Source organism: Chrysochloris asiatica, unplaced genomic scaffold (assembly GCF_000296735.1).
Source record: "Chrysochloris asiatica unplaced genomic scaffold, ChrAsi1.0 scaffold00141, whole genome shotgun sequence".
Lineage (NCBI taxonomy): Eukaryota > Metazoa > Chordata > Mammalia > Afrosoricida > Chrysochloridae > Chrysochloris > Chrysochloris asiatica.
In genome coordinates, this window is record NW_006408659.1 from 1,401,665 (window position 1) to 1,420,184 (window position 18,520).

General features: G+C 39.6%; 1 protein-coding gene across 1 annotated transcript in view; it reads left to right on the forward strand.

Moving 5' to 3' along the window:
• Nucleotides 1-4,133: 4,133 nt before the first annotated feature.
• The window catches only part of PAK7 (p21 protein (Cdc42/Rac)-activated kinase 7), a 522,812-nt gene continuing 508,425 nt past the window's right edge, over nucleotides 4,134-18,520 (forward strand). Inside the window, exon 1 of the mRNA XM_006870394.1 lies at nucleotides 4,134-4,416. The gene's annotated coding sequence lies outside the window, so the exon portion shown is untranslated. The remainder of the gene's footprint in view (nucleotides 4,417-18,520) is intronic.

The window sequence follows — 18,520 nt, forward strand, 5'->3', positions numbered from 1 at the left end:
TTCACTTCAGCTCATTTTTCTTTTTTAAACACTCAGGCATTTATAATAATTTACACCGCCAAAGGGCACATTCTGCAAGTCTGCCTTCTGTCTGCCATCTCTTAGTCCCTCTCTTCCCGTGAATCTAGAGTTCTCAACTGCTCCCTCTCTCCATGTCCCCATCTCTGTCTCCATCTCTGGTGTCACTGCTCCTCTGGATAAAGTCTTGCATTCTCCGTGTGTTCTTTTCCCTTGATGGTCCTTTGTTTCTGGACTGTAAGATTAACTACTCTCCCATTTTTGTTACAAAACTTCTACCTTTACAATAGTGACAGTCATAATTAGTCATGATAACAATTACTCACTATTGAATCATAAGAATCTTATCCCTATCTCTTTTTACCAGACTCATCTAGACAAGATGAAAACTTTTCAGTGGGGACTCTTTCTTCCCCCACACACTATTAAACTAAACTCTCCCTTGAAACCTTGTAAGCCAGTCACTTCATGCCTTTATCACCCCTCATTTTAGGTAGCCAATGTCTAAGTTGCCCATCCCTATCTATTCTGTGTTCAGAAGAGATTCTATGAGTTTTTCATGAAATATTGACCAGTGGGTTGCTCTGTTTTATTGAAAAACATGCACTTCTATATACAATATAGTATTTAATGACCTAACACTTTCTAATTTTAATCGTTGTTGTTGTTGTTAAGTGCCGTCGAGTCGGTTCCGACCCATAGCGACCTTGTACAGGGTTTCCAAGGGTGTAAATCTTTACGGGAGTAGAAAGCCTCATCTTTCTCCCGTGGAGCGACTGGTAGTTTCGAACCTCTGACCTTAAGGTTCGCAGCCCGATTCGTATAAAAAAGAAAGAATACATCTAAACAGCAAAAAATGAATATATACCTGTTCAATAGATCATAGTTAATCACACAATGTCAGGGAAAAAATACATATAGCCAGACACCTAAATAACAAGATAAAATATTTCCAATTACTGATTATAGACCTTTGAATTGGGTAGAAAGGCTATTGTTTATTTAAAAATGTGGTTAAATTTTTATTTTATTTTATAAAATCAGTAGAGTCTGACTGCTTCTGCTTCAGAGTGCTATCTTGTCTCAATTTCAAGTCTCTTCCAGGTGAAGTCCACACTTAATGAGTCATGTGGGGACATAAAGGTCTGATCATCTCAGCCTGACTTGGGGCAACACTGAGGGCCATTCTCACTCCAGAACATCCTTTGAGGTAGATCAAGTCTGCCATTGGTCTGTTTACAGTTTGACTTCTCCCTCTGCCCACTTGTTTCCTTCCTCTGTTACTTATAGATGTTGGGTCCAAGGGTACTCCTAATCAACATCCTGCATGCTAAACTATCTCAGAGTCAGCATCATGGGGAACTCAACTTGCAAAATTATAAAACTAATATAAAAGAAGGGAATGTTAATCTTTTGGGTTCATGCAGTGTGTTGAAAGACAGACCAAAGGTAGGGATCCTACGTTTTCTGCCTATTTTAAATACTCTGCTTTGTGGCAAGTTTCATATACTTATCAGGAAAAGGTATTATATAAAAAGGAACCCTTTGGTACTTATTGCAATGCAGAATTTATATGTTGTTGTTAAGTGCCATTGAGTTAGTTCCAACTCATAGCAACCCTGTATAGGGTTTCTGAGGAGCAGCCGGTGAGCTTGTACACCAAGCTTACGGTTCAAAGTGACTTTGTCCTCCAGTGCATTAGTACTGTTGAGTCAGTTCTGCCTCATATCGACCCTGTATAAGGTTTTCAAAAAGAAGTTGGTGGGTCTGAACTGCTGACCTTGCTGTTAGTAATCCAATGCTTATTCTACATCACCACACCAGAACTCTGTATAAATATTATTATTAATAATTTATTATTTTCACCTTGCAAAGCTTCAAAATGAATTTGAGGCAGCCAACCACAAATTGGACTTGTTATCAGAAGGCACCAGTCCGTAGAGGAGGATATCATACTTAATAAAGTGGAGGGAAAATGAAAAAGAGGGAGACCCCAACAAGATGGATTGGCACAATGGAGGCACTAATGGGCTCAAGTATAGCAGGGATTCTGAGGATGGTGCCAGAGCGGGCAGTGTTTCATTCTGTTGTATATAAGGTTGGTATAAGTGTTGGAACAGACTCAACAACACCTACCAGCAACCACAAATTCACATGGGAAAATACTGAATAATGCAGGAAGCATCAAACGAAGATGGCAGGAATGACAACAACAATCCTAGTATTCAGCTTATAGAAATAACTGCTTGAACACAAGCTTTATGTATAACAGGAAAGACATTTTAAATGATCAAAGTACAGTATTTCAAAGTAAAATCTTAATTAAGATACCAATCAATCAATCAATAGGTCTATACAGTTTTTTTTTTTGCATTTGTGCTTTCATACATATAGGAAGATTAAAGAAAATAGAAAATGCTTATGCATATGATAGTGAATTTGGGCCATGTGTACAGCTTAGAGAGTGAAAAGAAGATTTTTGAGACTCCTGTTTCTTTGGTATGTCATGAGAGTATGGTTGTTGTTGTTGTTAGGTGCCATCGAGTCAGCACCGACTCATAGCGACCTTATGTACAGCAGAACAAAAAAATGTCCAATCCTGGGCCAACCTCACTACTGTTGCCACACTTGAGTCCATCGATGTTACCACCTGGCCAATCCATCTCGTTGGGGGTCTTCCTTTTTTTCTCTGACCCTCCATCTTACCAAACATGATCCAGTGACTGTTCCCTCCTGACAATATGTCCAAAGTATGAGAGACGAAGTTTGGCCATCTTGGCCTCTAAGGAGCACCATACATAGAAATATTGAGATAGAAAAGTCATCAACCATTTAACTCACTGAGGTTCCTGTTCTAATACAAAAGCTACTGCTTGAGAGTATTGGGTGGATGGAAAATGAACAAAGAGAAATGATGACTCTTGAACCTTGCCTAGGAAACTGTCTACAGTTATTGAGTAGACACAAGGCACTGATTGATACAAATCCTTATTTTGTAATCTGTTATCTAGTTATGGGCTCACATAATACCATATACACTAGCTCATAAGGGTATTGCTGAGGCAACTGAGTACAGAAGATGGTATGACTTCTTTAATTTCTTGCGTTTGTTCTCCAAGTTTGAAAACGTATGCCTGGTTTTATGAAGCATCTTTCTCTCACTACAATGTAGGCAGGGAATATTTTTGACGATGCTGGAGCCTTTGAGAGCTGGGAGGGGAATAGGCAAGGGGGGATTTAAGTAGAATCACAAGATATCAACAAACACAATGCAACAGAAAGACCTGTCATTTCTTGGTGCAAAACTGCCCTGCTGTTAATTGGGCAAGCCCGGTCTAATCATTATATGTACAATAGATTGAAACTTTGCGATCCAGCCTTGGTTTTAGTCTCAGCTCAGGGAAAGCAAAGGGCTAGCCAGGGCAGGATGGTTCAGACTTAAGAGGAGCAAGTCAGGTGGTGGCTAATTAGCAAAGTGAAAGGCAAGCTGTTTAAAATCTCATTTTGTAAACCAGTCAGTACCAAGTGGTCAGATACCAAATTAAGAGGACACAGCAGTCCCATGCGCAACTTCACTTATTGAGTTACCAAGTCATCTATAGGTAGGAGGCATGTGGCTGCCAGAGACCATTTCTGGGATGGCTGGTAGAGGCCACAGCTGTAGGTCTTGGTCTTTTCTACTGAGTGTGGTAGGAGGACCAGCATCATCAACACCACTTGGAGCTTGTTTGGCATGCAGAATCTCAGTTCCCGCCCTAGAACAACTGAATCAGATTCTGCATTTAACTGATAGGCACATTAAAGTTTGAGAAGCGCTGGTCCCGGTGGTGGGGGCTTGACTAAGAGCTCATCAGCTCCCCCTCCTTGCCCTTTTGCTGCCTTCGTAAGCGAAGCTCTAGCCTGCAGTGATCCTGCACAATATTTCGGCAAACCGGGAGTGTGCGGAGAGGGCGCTTGCATTAGCTGCCCCCACTTGGGAAGACAGAAGGTAAGCTTGGTTGGCGAAAGGCTGCGTTCTCCAGCTAACAGCTACAGCGGCGAGTAGACACGCCCCCCGACCCTCCCCTTCATCCCTCCCAGCAGCTGCTACAGCTCGCCTCCCGCCGGCTGCTACTAAAACCCGGAGCCGCGGCGTGCACTCAAGGAAAGTCCTCCTAGGGGCGAAGCTGGGCAGCTGGGCATGCTCAGTAGCAGGGGGAGGCTTGGGTGGAGAGTAGAAAGCTTTGGCTCTATCTCCCACCCTCTTCTCTCTGGCTCCCGCCCCTCTTGCCCCTGCCCAGCCGTAGTAGTTCCCCAGCGTGCGCCCAGGGAGACCGGGAACATGGCGCTCGGAGCGCTGTAGCAGTCGAGAAGAAGAAAGGGATGAACCACTGCGCTTCGTTGACAGCCAGCCACCAGGTAGGCAGGCGCGTCTGGCGGCGCTTCCTGGATGGACATCGACACCGGGAGGGGCTCTTGTGGAGGTGCGCGCGGCTGGGACTAGGGGCATCATGCTTTCCCGGGAGAGGATGAGAAGCGGACATCTGTGACAGCGCACGATTGTGCATCTCCTAGGAGATGCCAAAGGCTGGGGACCGGCTGCGTGGAGGGAAGGGATCCAGGGAACGTCCCCCCACCCCCAAGCGCTACTATCCAGCCTGGGCTTCCAATGGGTCAAATAAAGGATAGTTCATTTCTGCCTAGGAGAGGGCGTGGGGAAGAAGCCCGGATTGCAGTCCGGGGAGCAGCCCAGGGAGCGCACTGGTAGCCCGGACCGCTAGCAAGCCCAGCACCAGTTCTTTGTGTATACAGCCGCGCACGCCCGAGGGGTACCGGATTCCTCCTTCTTCTGAGGAGTGTTGGACATATTGCCAGGGCATGGTTCCCGTATGGTTTTTGTCTCCTGGCAGGTGTGGACTAGCAGATGCAATAGCTGAGCCTATCTAGGTCTGTGTTTTCCTTTGTTACTTGCCTCAGTATTTGTGTGTGTGTGTGTCTCTGTGTGTGTGTGTTGGGTTGTAATGGAGAGAACTTCTGCTTGTGGGCATGGGTGTGGACAGAGCGTGGAAGAGAATCTCAGTTCCAAACTCTTGTCAAAATTGTGTGCGATGTTGAGCTTCCTAGAGGGTAAACTTGTGAAGTCCAGATATCATCATGCCCGATTTGGAGGACAAGCGTTATCACCTCTCTAGAAATGTGTGTTTAGATGGAGCTTTAAACATAAGAAGTGAGTTAATAATGCCTCATCCTTAAATATCAGTTAAGGGCATTCGAAGCATTGGTGCTATCTGTTGTAGATGTTTCAAGGCCAGGGCAATAAAAAGGAAAAGAAGTTGGCATTAAGCCAGATGAAAGTGTCATTGTTAATAGTTGATGACGGTTTGCAAGGCTAAATACACTTTGCGGGGGAACCAGGAAACTTGACATTCATTGGGGATGCAACAAGGAAGTAACCATAGGGTCTTAAACTGTTCACAGAACCTCTCTGTACCTCCCTGTCTCTTCTTTGGGTTGGTAGCATAGGGATATTCACTCTAGAAGAACCAGGTGTGCTTTAAATGCACCTCCTAAACTAGAACTCTATGAAACCGACTCTCTATAATAGCAACTCCACCGCCTCATATTTGCATATCCCATGAAGGGAATCGGCATGATCCTAAATGTTCTGATATTTATAGGTTAGCAAGGGAAGGTAAATTTAGAACATGCTTTTAATTTGTTTTTCTTCATAAAATGAAGGATGGACATCTGTGAATATGAAAGTTAGAGACTTTCATATTCTGCCTTGATACTATTTATTTTTACAGTCTCCTTAGGTGGCAAGAATGAGTCAGTTTCATCAAAATGAAATGGGGAATGCTTGAGGAAAATGCATTTAAGTAGATTAAAGCCATAAGTGTCAGATCTAATAATAATACCTTGACTTGGGTTACTTATCTGCAATGAAGAAGCATTGCTAATGGGAGCAGTAGAAGTTGATGGTAAGTTCATTGATAACACTGGTCTTGAGAATGTAAGTTATGTGTTCCTTTGCGAAGGGATAGAGATAAATTGTGCTTTAGCCCTGCAACTTGTTACATTGGTGATTGATTGTGAGTTTTAATGGCAAGCATTGAAAACACGTTTGCTTCTCTTGTGAGAAGTGGTTATTCTAGAATATGGGCTCATCTTGATGAAACAGCTGAGTTTGAACTCTGTCTCCTCCAAGCTTAACTCTATAATTTGGGACATACTATTTAGCTTTCCCAAGCCTCATTTCCCTCAACTTATAAAACAGGCCTGGGGATAGGACTACCTACCTAAATGGGTAGGTGTGGGGATGATGCCACACTTTGAGATGATGTTGTAGTTATGTGCCGTGGAGTCAGTTCTGGCTCATACTGACCCTGTACAGGGTTTCCAAGGCTGTAAATCTTTACGGGAGCAGAATGCCTCATCTTTCTCCTGCAGAACAGCTGGTAGTTTCGAACAGCTGACCGTGAGATTAGCAGCCCGATTCGTAACCACTATGCTACCAGAGCTCCTTTCACTATGAGTCAACCACCTGGAAAACAGTGATGAGCATCATAAGGGGAAAGGAAGTAAATGCTTATTGAACCCATACTGTGTCCCACCTTCTAGTTAGGTTCAAATATGTGATCTCATTTAATCTTTCCAACATCCCTCTGAACTGTTTTTAATGGCAATAAAATATTATGTCGGTCTAAGAGCAGAAGCTAAAATAGAGTAGATGAAATCATAAAAGATCGTAAAGGTAGTTTGATACCACTAACCTGTTTGAGGCTTGATGTATGGATAGTATCGTAAAGGAAAAACAGCATTTACAGGTACCTCACTTACAAGGAGCCCTGATGGGTAAGATGAGCACCGCATTGCCAACTTCAGTGTTAGCAGTTCAAACCCACCAGCTACTCCTTGGGAGAAAGCTAAGTCTTCCTGCTCCCCTAAAGATGTACAGCCTCGGAGACCCTGTACAGGATCACTGTGAATTGGAACCAGGGTGGGTTCACTTACATAAATGTCATTTTATCAGGAAACCCAGACAATCTAGACCTGGATCGTGTGTGCAATATACCTGTTCCAAACTGATGTCTTAGTAACGCTTTCTATCCTTTTGTTTCCCTACTAATACAATACAAAACAATTAAGCAAAAATATAAATACAATAACTAAAATAACAATAGCAATAAAAATATCCCAAACCTAATACCATTCTAGTTTTTCTTATCCATATAAATGGCATGGACCCATGGAGTGGTTTTGCCCAGCAACCTGAGAATCATCTTCACACTTCCATTCCCATAATCTTCTACATTCAGAACCATCACACAGTCCCGTAAATTCTGTTTTCTGAATGTAGCTTAATTGAGCTTTCTTTGCATCTCCACCACCACCACCATCAAACTTTAAGTCATCCTTTCACTTGGACCACTAGTATAACTTCCTAACAAGACTCCCTGGTTCCTTTTTTGACTCCTCTAGTGCTTTATCCACAACAGGTATTATCAAAAGACATCCACACACAGAGACTCCCAAAGCCTTGGGTACTCAGTCAGTCTTATCTTAGACATACCTTCCTCCTGCTGCCTTCACACTGACCTACTGTTTCTTGAACATCCCAAGTATTTCCTTCTATTCCTTGCCAGTTAAAGTTCTTCTCATCTTTTGGGATTCATAGACCTACATTTCCTACAACTTCAAGTTTTCACCACTCTCTTTTCTTCCATAGCACTTATCTCAATTGTCAACCTGTTTATCTGTTTGGTTACATATTTAATATCCGTTAACTTGTGGCACCATAGGATAAGCACCTAACCTCAAGATTGCTGGTTCAGATTCACCAGTCACTCCTGGGAAACCCTATGCAGGTTCATTGTGAGTTAGCACTGACTCAATGGTGCTTAACAGCAAAAACTTAATGGTAGTCTTTTATTTTATGTCTTGTGTGCCATAGAGGCTCAATAAATGTTGGGTAAAGGAATGAATTTCCTTCTAACATTTTTCTGTGCCAATTTAAAGGTCTGATTTTTCAGAAACTAACGTATAAAAGAGCAATTTAGAATCTCATTCTGACTTCAAAAGAAGAGTATTCTTGGCTTTAACAAATGCATCTTCTAAGAATTGGTTTTAAGCTAGCAGTTAAAAATTGAATCAAAATATTTTCTGGCAACTAAGAATTTTGTAAAATACAACTATTTGTCAGTCAGTCAACAACTATTCAATACACTTTCATGGGATCTAGGAGGACAATGGTTAAGAGACCCTTGGCATCCTAAAATTTGACACTAAAACTAATAATGTTTTATTTACTGAGTTTCTGTTACATTTCAGGTTCTTTACATTCCCTGTCCCTAAGATTCACTATAATCCTTCCCAATACTGCAGAACTTAAAGCTTCGTAGAAACGTTGGTGTATATGAGTTATGGCATTGGTGAAGAATATGAAAAGTAGCATGTATTGTCAGAAGAATAAACAAATCTGTGCTGGAGAAAGTTCAGCCAGAATGCTCTTTAGAAGTGAAGATGGCTAGACTTTGCCTCTCATACTTCAGACATGTTTTCAGGAGGGACTGACTGGTCCTTACAGAAGGACATCATGCTTGGTAAAGTGGAGGGTAAGCACAAAAGAGGAAGACCACCAATGAGATGGTTTGGTACAGTGGCAGCTGCAGTAGACACAAGAATAACGATTATGAGAATGGCACAGGATTAGGCAGTGTTCCATTCTGTTGTGCATAGGATTGCTATGAGTCAGAACTAATTTGATGGCACATGACAACAGCAGAACAACAACAAAATTTGATATTTGAAGGATTAATAAATATTAGGTATTATAATCCTGTATGGCACTGTACAATCAGCACTGGACTGTGAACCACAAGGTCAGCAGTTCAAAACCACTAGCTGCTCCTTGGAAACCCGACACAGGGTCACTATGAGGTGGAACCGACTCACTGGCACTTATCAACAACAAAGCTAGGAGGCTTAGATTTATCTGGCGGAAAAGGCATCTGTCCATTTATAAAAGAACACACAATGACTTTCTGTTAAGTGCCTTCAAGTCAGTTCTGACTCATAGCAACCCTGTATAGGGTTTCCAAGGAGCGGCTGGTGAATCTGAACTGCTGACCTTGTAGTCCAGGGCTTATCCTATAGTACCACACCAGGACTCCATATCTAGGTGGAGTCTGTTTAATTGAAAAAGTCATCATGGCCATTTTCTCTAGCATTAACTCAAGAGACAAATTTCTCTATGGTAATGAATTCCCAATGTGTTTGTCTTCCACAGTTATCAGAATTCTTCATCTCCAACTTCATTGTTTTATTTGTTGAAATCAAGTGAAAGGTAACTTCATTTCTCTTTCACTCATGGTCCGTTTTTGTGGTTTTGAATAGCTAGACCAAGTGCCAAAGGACAGTGTATATGGTTCAATTTGTGTTGAAACAAGGTGACATTTTAGATTGCTAAAGCAACCTCAATTTCATGTCATTTTACTTTTTTCATTAAAGGTGATTAATTAAATAATAAGATACCATTTAATGTATATATACATTTAAGCAACCACAAAAATCAGACAATGTGTCTTGATTTTTTTTTTTTAATGATGGATACCCAGTGGGTCAATTAAAACCTAAAGGTGCAGATAAGAGATTCCAGTGAGGTGTATCTAGTTAAAAAATACATATTCTGAAATAAAATGAGTTACTACTCAAAAAGCCAGTATTTGCCAGATGCAAATACAATGGAAACTGATTTATTCATGAATACACAAAAATGTCAATTGCCTAGGAAAAATAGAAAATGTACACAAGTTGGGTAACAATACAAAGTATGCAAGGACACATATGAAAAGCTATACAGTTTCAGTTGGATACAAATTTTCACTTGGATACAAATGCAAGACATACCCTATTCTTGGGGGGTGTTGTTATGTGTTACTGTGTCAGTTCCTACTCAAAACGACCCTGTATGGGATTTCCAGGAACCACTGGAGAGTTAGAACTGCGAACCCTGTCGTTAGTCCAGTTAGGAATCCAGCACTTATCGTATAGTATCACACCAGAGTTTTTTTCTTGGGTAAAAAGATGGATATTAAGAAATGGCTATTTTCCCCAGGTCAATTATAGAGTCTTAGATTACATTGTGATTTGAGGGAACTTGACCAAATCATGCTACCCAACGTCCATCTGAAGAATAACTATGAGAATAGCTAACAATTATTTTTTGTTTGTGTTTTCAAAATCTGTAGCTCTAGTGGTGGAGGGTGGTAGTGGTAGTGGAGGTGGAAATGATGGGAAGATACAGAGTTGTGTAGGTCGTGTAGATGGTACAGGTGGTGGGGGATGTGAGGATGGTCGTGGTGTAGTAGATGTCATACAGTTGATGGTAGAGGAGGTAGTGAAGATTGAAGTGGTAGAGAGATGGTAGAGGGTGGTGGAGGTAGTGGAAGTTTTAGAAGTGAAGTTAGTACCAGTGGTGTGGATGGTACAAGACATGGTGGTGGAATAGTGGAGATGGTGGACATGTGGTAGGTGCTAGAGATGATAGAGGTGTTGGGGACTGTGGAGCTTATAAAGATGGTGATTTGCCCTTTCTGAAATAAAACAAATCTGATCATTGATCCATGGAGTCCTGGTGTGGTGCTATGGGATAATGCACTAGACATCAAGGTTGGTTTGAACTGCAAGGTTGACAGTTCAACTTCACTAGCTATTCCTCAGAAACCCTATACAGGGTTGCTATGAGTTGAAACCGACTCTATGGCACCCAACAACAAATACTGGTGAAATAATTGATAAATATTTCAATTGAGTAGCATAGCCTGGAAACAGACCAGGGTGACTTTTGTACATAGAAATGTGCTGGAGAAAGCATGATGAACCAGTACAGCGTATTAACAGAAGTGTCGTTGTAATTGGCTAAATGTGTGGAAAACATTCCATTTAGAGCCTGGGTTCACATGACTCACTTAACTAAAATCTGAATAAATTTTTAAGTTTACATGCAAATTGAAAAATAAAAGACCAGAAGGAAATATTTAGTTTTAAGGGAAGTATACAATGAATGGAAAGAATGACAAAGTCAAAGGTAGATTTTAGTGTATTTTAAACTAGTTTATGTGAGCAGTATATATATATACTAAAGCAGAAAATGACTATGGAGAAAAATGTTGACACCAATTATGACAGAACAGCTCATATAACAATGTCTGAAGAATTCTTTTAAATTAGTAAGTGAGCAATAACAACTCAATAGAATTGTCCAAATATTTGAATAAACAATTCAAAAGAAATAAAAAGGAGAACCCACATATGTATTTAATAGCTGTGTGCTCTTATTGTTAATTACAGAAATGTACATTGAAACAAAACTGAGATGCCATATTTCATGTATTAAATGAGCAACTAAATGTATCAATATAGAATACATTTAAGTTGATAGTTTTCAGCTTGATTTATAGTTTTTAAATGTTTAGATGTATGGTATATCTGGCTCCATCAGTACTCTTGCCCTTGACCTTCTCAAAGGTTAGGACCAGTCCTGCTCAGATGTTTCTGAAAGAAAACACTCAATTATTTTTTCTTTCTCTTTTTTTCTTTGTCTTTCTCTCTCTCCCACACATAATATACAATGATTCTCTGGATGGGCAAGGATACAGTAAGAGGGCACTTCTCATTCATAACTGGTAGGTGGATTAGATGATACAATATTCCTAAAGAATAATTTTAAATATTTATCAAAAAATTTTTTTGAAATTCATGTTAACTACAACTATTTCTCCCAAGTCTTTGTTTAGGAAGTGAATTCAGGCAAAAGTTTACACAGAAGATTGCTTATTATAAGGTTTTTTATAACCATGAAATATTTAAAACAAAATACATTGCTAAAAATATTGGCTAGGTAAAAGGTCCTGATGTGGTGCTGTGGGTTAATGCTCTCGACTGCAAAGTTGGTTTGAATTGCAAGTGTGGTGGTTCAAGCTCACCAATCACTCCTGGGAAACCCTATACAGGATCACTATGGGTTGGAACTGACTTGACAGCACTTAACAACAAAGATGTTTTAATATCCCCAGATGATGAAAGTATTATGTAGGTATTTAAAGTGATAGTTTTGAAGATTATATGATAAAATGGGACAATGGTCACACAAAGGTAAAGTGAGACTAATCAAAATTCACTATTGCGTATATTATATCATACTAATGATGTAGGTTTTGTGAGGTATAAACAACAAATGTTCTTTTTGTTAAATGCCATGGAGCCAGTTCCTACTTACAGTGATCCTATATAGGGTTTTCAAGGGTGTACATCTTTGCAGGAGCAGAAAGCCTCATCTTTGTCCTGCGGAGCTAGTGGCTGGTGGACTTGAACCAGTGACTTCGTGGTTTGCAGCCCAGTGTAATCCTACAGAGCCACTGTACTCCCCAACATCATCATAGGTTGTTATTAAGTGCTGACTTTGCAGTACAGCATGTTAACCCACAGCACTACGCCAGGACCCCCAACATCACATGGAGGTGGTTGTGTGCTGTGGAGCTGGTTCTGTCTCATAGTGACCCTGAGTAGGGTTTCTGAGGCTGTACATCTTTAAGGGAACAGAAAGCCTCATCTTTCTCCCTTGGAATGGCTGGTAGTTTTGACCTGCTGACCTTGAGGTTAGCAGCTCTACTTGTAACCACTACACTACAAGAAGTCCTTAGATACAAAATAATAATTTTTAAAAAGGTGAAAAAAAAAATAACCATAAAAATATTGTGCAATAATTCTTGGTTATAGGAATATAGATGCTTTTTCTTTTCTTCTTATTCCTTTCACAAATTTTTCAAAATTTAGCTAATGGTCACCTATTTTGTGACTCAGAAAAAAAGCACTGCTTTGCAAAGATGGAGGTCAAACACATTTAGGTCATAACTATTCATTTATGCAACGAATATTCATTGATTATTTGTGGAGTCAGAGGCTCTGCCAAGTGTAGCATCATCGGTGGCTCTTAGTTTGCATACAAATAATGAAAGATAGCTTGCTAATTTAGGCAAAAGGAATTTTGCTAGAAGGTTATCAGATAACTAAATGAATTACCAGGAATGTGTGCTTGAGTTGTTTTGGAAGGCAGGGGGGTATTGTTTTCCTTGTTAAGCACCATCAAGTTAGTTCTGACTCTTAGTGATACGGTATAGTTTCCAAGGAGCAGCTGGTGAATTTGAACCACCAACCTGTGCTTTATCCCACAGCACCACACCAGGACTCCGTGTGTGTGTGTGTGTGTGTGTGTGTGTGTGTGTGTGTGTGGTCACTAAAAAAGTAAACAAATAAATAAAACCAGGCTTGGTAGCAGATAAATATCTAGCCAGCTTAGGGTCCAGATATCAAGTATAGGGATCCATCCAAGAATGGCCTGCTGTTTGAGTTTGAATCCCCCACACCAGCATACTCAGCACCAGGGAGGGCAGTCCCCTAACCCACCTATCACCCCATTTCTAGTAAAATAAAAATATAAGGTGGATGCTTCATAACCTAAATCAAACCAAACCAAAATAGAAAATACAGACTAAAATTGCACATTCCCCCAGACCTTCGACGCAGACAGGGATGAATACCAGTCACCCTTTCATTCTGTCTCATGTGCCATCTGGAGCCTTTGACCCTCTTCTTGAGCCTCTTTCTGGGTACCTGGGACCTTGGAATTCCCAGCTCAAAGGGTTCCTGAGTCCCAAGAGGTACTGTCAAGACTGTTAATGGGAAATGTGCATGGAACTTACACAAGTAGACTTTGTAGGGAAGGACCTGGGGATTGGCTTACACTGCTTAGCCATGTTCTGCAACTCAAGTATTCTAAATTTAAACTTGGCATCTAGGTTGTTATGAAAGCACATTTGTCAAGCTAGGAGGCTAGAACACACTTAACACTTCTTAGTTTAAAATATGGGGTAATAGTGGTTGTGACTCATAGTGACCCTGTATAGGGTTTCTGAGGCTGTGAATCTTTATGGGAACAGAAAACCTAATCATTAAGGAATATTTAGATATTTGGTATATGAGACACCATTTATATTCTTGCCCTTGCCCTTCTCAAATGTTAGGAGCAGTCTTAGGCCACTTAGCTTTTCTTCTGAAAGGAAATACTCGATTGTTTTCTCTTTCTCTTTCACACACACATACACACAGTTACACATGCAATAGCAATGTAGATTATGAGAAAAGTAGACCACATTTCTGTGATTATAGCTAATGGTTATTGAACATGATGTGTTAATCTCTCATCCACGCATTTTACCTATGTGTCTTAATTAATCTCCACAAGACCAGTGTAAAATAGGCCACTTAAGGCTAATATCACGCAACTAAATGGGTTCAGAAGGGAAGTCAAACCCCGGATCATCTGACCCCAACGTTCATACATACTGTGGTATATGCAACTCAGTGGATAAGAAAAGTTTTGTTTAGGGTCCTTGAAACTTCAATAATTTAAAAATCACTGGATTAATCAAAACATTCTGATTGTACTATACACTCAAATCCTCTGATTCAGCATTTCCATTCATGCAAATGTTCTTTGGGAAAGACAAGTGAATGCATAGACTACCTTGATTAACTGAAAGACATCAACAACCAAAGTATTTTTTTATGTATAAATGTTTTATTATGAATTATGTGATCGTTTACATGGGAGACCATTGGTTTTATGTTCATTCTATCATATATCGTTTCATTGCCATAGTTACAGTCCCATCCATGCATCATCAACCAACCAAAGGGTATACCCTGCAAGCCTGCCCCCCACCAAAGTATTTCTTGTTCATATAAGAAGCTAGTTTAACTTACATTTTAAACTAGATGTCAGTTGTGGGGTTCCTTTTTCCAATCCAAACAGAATTACCATTGGTGTTATTGTGATGTAGGTAAATCGTCAATAAGTAGTACTCAAGGTTCTTGTATAAAGTACTGTTTCATATTTCTACCCTATTACTTCACTCTCCAACTGAATCTTGATGATTTCCCTCCCAAACTTTATGGATCGCATTACCTTTTTAATAACGGTGTATAAAATGAGAGAGACAGAGAGAGAGAAAGAAAGGGAGACAATGACTTCACACTCACTCCTTAGGTTCCAAATAAAAGAACTTATGATAGAGCCCCAAGTTGTTGATGTGACTTTATAGTTAACGCTAAAGGTTTACATTCTTTTTATTTAGGAAACCATTATCCGCTTTCTGTATAGGTTTTATTCTTTTGTTTGTATGCATGGTCATTTGAGTCATGCAAATAAATGGGTGTTTGTGTAAGACTGATTTTCTTACCTGTCAAGGGAGTTGCCCCTGCTTAAATCTTCTAGTTCCACTGCAGTTTACTGACCCAGGAAGCTAACTTCATGGGAGGAAAAAGTAGAGAACTTCCACTTCATTTGTTTAAAAGAAGGGTTCTTTTTCCAAAGTAGGAAGAGTTGCTATGTAGGTATGACTTAACCTCTAAACATAAAAACACTCATGGCGCACAGTTGCAGAGGGGAAAAAAAGGTTTTACAGAAACGGAGCTTAGAGATTTCCTCATTCATGTGATTTTTAGGACAACATTCTTTTAAAAATGTTTTTAGAGACATGGGAATAAATGATAAAATGAATTTTTCCAATAATATTTTAATAACATTTCTTTATGAGTTAGATAGTATGGTTTTTTTGTTTTACCCTTTACGAGAGTTTTTAAGATAAGTTTTTAAGATACTTTCAAGTTGTATCTTAATCTCTTTACTGCTATAAGTAGAGTCCACATTTCCTCAAAGAAAACTAGACACTAAATCTCATTAACTGAAAAGAAACTCAATTTTATGTGTATAACTTTTTCTTTCTCTGACACATCCCTTTGTTTAGTGTACTGAAGTTGGTTCTAGGTCTTAGTGGCCCTATCAACAGAACAAAACTTTGCCAGGTCCTGAGTCCGCTTCACAATTGTTGTTACATTTCAGCCCTATGTTGCTGCCACTGCACAATCTGCCTTGTTGGTAGTCTTCCCCTTTTCACTGACCCTTCACTTTACCAAGCATGATGTTCTTCTTCAGGGACTTGTCCCTCTTGATAACATGTACAAATCATTGGAGACAAAGTCTCACCATCCTGGTTTATAGGGAGCATTCTGGCTGTACTTCATCCAACACAGATGTGTTTGTTCTTCTGGAAGTCAATGGTACTTTTAATATTCCTCTCCAAAATCATAAGGTGGCTGAAAATACCTTGGTTTGGGTCAGGAACATCTTAGTTCTAAAACTGCTATCTTTGTTCTTAAACACTTTAAGGAAGTCTTGTGCAGCAGATTTCCCTAATGCAATAATAACGTCAGTTAATTTCTTGTCTGCTGCTTTCATGAGTGTTGATGGTGGATCGAAGCAAAATGAACTCTTAGACAATTTCAATCTTTTCTCCGTTTGTTTTAATGTTATTGATTAGTCTAGTTGTGAGGAATATGTTTTCTTTACTTGGAGGTGCAATCCATACTGAAAGCTATATTCTTTGATCTTCATCAGTAAGAATTTTATGTTCTCTTGGCTTTCAGAAAGCAAGGTTGTATCATCTGCATATTTCAGGCTGTTAATGAGCTTTCTTCCAATTCCGATGCTCCATGTACTCTAAACTTCTCAGATTATTTGCTCAGTATACAGATTGAACAAATATAGTTAAGGATACAACCTTGGTGTACACCTTTTTTGATTTTAAAGTATTCAGTATCCCCTTGTCCTATTCTAACAATTGCCTCTTAGTCTATGCACAGGTACCTCATGAGCATAATTATATGCTCTGAAATACCTGTTCTTCCCAATGTTATCTGTCATGATCCATACAATCAAAAGCCTTTGCATAGTCAATAAAACTCAAGTAAATATCTTTCTGAATCCATTGGCTCACCTCTCTTTGGAATGAGCAAAATAAGGATTTCTTCTAATCAGTTGGCTAGGTAGCTGTCTTCCAAATTGGTGGGCATGGATGATTGAGCTCTTCCAGTTTGTCCAAAGATTTCAGTGTAGCTTGAACTTCTTCCTTCAGTATCATCAGTTCTTGATCATATGCTACCTCTTGAAATGGCTGAACATTGACCATTTCTTTTTGATACAGTGACTGTGTATTCTTTCTGCCTTCTTTTGATGCTTTTTGAATCATTCAATAGTTTGCCCATTTGCTGCTGTTGTTGTTTAAGTGACATCAAGTTGGTTCTGACCCATAGTGTCCCTGTATAGAGTTTCTGAGGAGCCATTGATGAGTTTGAACCACTGACCTTGCAGTTCAAACAGCTTTGCAGTCTGATGAATTAACACACAGTGCCACACGTAGACTGCCCATAGAATCCTTCAATATACCAAATCAAGGCTTGAATGTTTTGTCTTTCAGACATGCTGAGCGTGTTCTTTTCTTTTCTTTTTCTAACTCATTACACATTTTATTATAATACCTGACTTTGTCTTCTTAAGCTTCCCTTTGAAATTTTCTATTCAGCTCTTTTAACTACTTCGTTTCTTCTATTCACTTAGCTACTCTGTGCTCAAGAACAAGTTTCAGAGACTCTTTGACTTCATTTTTTATTTTAAAGTTTTTATTGTGAATTGAGTGATAGTTTACATGGGAGAACATCAGTTTTACATTTCATTGCAATGATTACAATCCCTTCCATGCATCAACATTCAACAATATTTGCTTCTATTCCCTCTGTTTGTGTGGGTTTTTTTTTTGTGTGTGTGTGTTTTTTGTTTATTTGTTTGGATGTACACAAAAACACTCAGGAATATATAATCATTTAAGCAACCAAAGGGCATATACTGCAAGCCTGCCTCCTGGGTGCCAGCACACAGCCTTTCTCTTCCCATGAGTCTAGAGTCCTCAGGTGCTCTATCTCTCCATGCCCTCATCTCTTCCTGGTGTCTCCGCTTCTGGTGTAACTGCTTCTCTGGATAGGGTCCAACACTCTGCTCATGCTCTTCTCCCTTGATGGTCCTAGGGTCCTCTGTTTCTGTAATGTTAGAGTAACTACTCCCCCTTTTATGTTAGAAAACTTCTACCTTTACAATTGTGACAATTGCAATTTTGAATTCATTTTTGCTTTTCTTTCTTTCCTACATTTTAAACGACCTTTGGCTTTCTTCCTGTATGATGATCTTGATGTCATCATATCAAATCTGTTTTTGGGATTGTCACTGAATTCAAGTGGGATATATTCAAGGTCATATTTTGACATTTGTGAACTTGTTTTAATTATCTTCAATTTCAAACTGAACTTACATATGAGAAATTGTTGTACTGCTCTACAGTCTGCCTCTGGCCTTGTTTTGACTGATGATATTAAGCTATTTCACCATATGTTCCCAAAGATATAGTCAGTTTGATTTCGGTGTATTCCATTTGATGATATCCATGTGTAAAGTCGCCTTTCCCCCCACCTGTAATGGCCTTTTATTTATTTATTTTTTTAAATGTTTTACTGTGAATTATGTGATAGTTTACATGGAGAACATTAGTTTTACATTCATCCTATCGTATAT